Below are 2,094 nucleotides of genomic sequence, written 5' to 3' on the forward strand. Positions count from 1 at the left end.
TTCAGGGGCTCAAAACGTTCGATGAGCCGGGCCAGCGTGGCTCAGTGGTTAAGTGTCACCCTATGAACTTGGAGGTCATGGCTCGATTCCCGGTCAGGGCACATGCCCAGCTTGCGGGCTCAATCTCCAGCGTGGGGCGTGCAGGAGGCAGCTGATCAATGAATCTCTCTCATCATTGATGTTTCTGTCTCTCCCTCTCTCTTCCTCTCTGAAATCAATAAAATTTTTTTTTAAATAAAATAAAAATGCTAAAAACCATGTTAGATGTATCTGACTCTTAGCTCTTGCCCTCCACCAACACCTTCTGGTCAACTCTGGCCTAAATCTTTTTAAACGTTTTTTTCTAGTCCCACAGTCTCACTCTCAGCTGCTGTCAACAAATCATTTTGAACACTGCTCTGTGGCCTGGGTCAGCAGGGAGCTCAGCCTGCTTGGGGGTGGAGGTGGAGGTGGAGGTGGGGGCGGGCAGAGGTGTGAAGGACTGATCACAACTCAAGTGAGAGCAGTGCTGCCATGACATGGGGAGCGGGTATTTATTTATTCTGTCGGGTGAGGTGGGAAGCTTTCAAAGAGGAGAGGGTATCTGGGCCTGGAAGGGATTTCTGATGGGCGTATGATGGGGGTGGGATGGGGGTGGGGCTTTGGGGGTTGGAGGGCAGAGGGTAGGGGAATTGTGGGAGGGATAGTGAGAGCAATAGGCCTAGCGGGCACAGCAGGAGCCAGGCTGTCAGCGAGGGCAAGAGGCTGGGAAGGCGCTGCTGGGGTAGGGGCTCAGGAGGGATTAGAGAGAAGATGGGGTACAGAGAAGGGAGGGGTTTTGTGAGGAGATGAGTTCAGTAAGGCGATGGGGAGCCTGAGAAAAGGCTCTGAATGAGAGAAGGGGGCTCAAGGCGGTGGTTCAGAGAGAGGGAGGGGCTCAGCGCTGGGCTTCTGTGCTGCCCAGGGCCTCAGGAGGAGCCCCTCGCCGGCCATGTGTGTGTCCCCAGAGCGATTAGAGCAGCCATCCTCTCAGCCAGGGCTTTCCGTTTCGGAAAGAATTTCAGCGGCAACAATAGCCTGGCTCCCCTCTCCCTCTGAGGGGCAGCCTGGGGCAGAGCCAGGTGCCCAGCACCCACTGCCCGGTAGCCACTGGGGGAGCGGGGAGGGCCAGGGGTGGCCAGAGAGAGGAGGGGCTGTGGGGTGGGGAAGAGGCAGATGTCATTAACCATTTTTCCCCTGAGCACCTGGTGAACAGTATGAATAAAATAGATAGGGCTGCCCAGCCGGTGTGGCTCAGCGGTTGAGCGTTGACCCATGAACCGAGAAGTCGCTGGTTCGATTCCCAGGTCAGGGCATATGCCCGGGCTGTGGGTTCAGTCCCCAGGGGTGGGCATGCAGGAGGCAGCCGATAGATGTTGTTTCTCTCTGATGGATATTTCTATCTCTCTGTTCCTCTCCCTTTCTCTCTCTAAAAAAATCATTGAAACAGATTTAAGAAATAGATAGGCTTTCTAGTGTTTCAATAACAAAGCCAACTACATCTATTGCTTACTGTGTGCTAGGCACTTTGCTAAGCGCTTTCTGCTCAGCACCTCACTCACTTCTGACAAATTTCTATGTGAGGTGGGTGAGGAAACAGGCAGAGAAGGGTGAAGTGACTCACCGAGGGGCACACAGCTTGTAGATGGGGAGCTGGGACTCAGGGCTCGGCTCTTAGCCAACGAATCACCTGCCACCTCGACTGTACCACAGGCCTGGCTGGAGCAGGCCTCACTACCCACTGGCCTTCCTGCCTTGCTTGCTCTGTTGGCTCCCTATGCTGGATGGAAACAAGGATTGGAGCAAGAGTAACCTCAATGCAGTCCTCGCTCCAGTCCTTGTCACCTACACCTCCGTCACCACATCTTCGTCATCGCCATCATCTCCACTTTCCACCACTGTCTTCATCAACGTGCCTTTAGATTGAGTACAAGGAACAAAAAACATCCAATCTAGACTTAGTAAAACAGGGAAACATCTGGAGAAGAAACGAGGATTTTTCCTGGAATGCAGGGGCAAGGAGTCTTCCCCCGGTCTTGACAGCTACACTTCCATATTGAGGTTCTGAAATATGTT

The sequence above is a fragment of the Myotis davidii genome, unplaced genomic scaffold, assembly GCF_000327345.1.
Source record: "Myotis davidii unplaced genomic scaffold, ASM32734v1 scaffold149, whole genome shotgun sequence".
Classification (NCBI taxonomy): Eukaryota; Metazoa; Chordata; class Mammalia; order Chiroptera; family Vespertilionidae; genus Myotis; species Myotis davidii.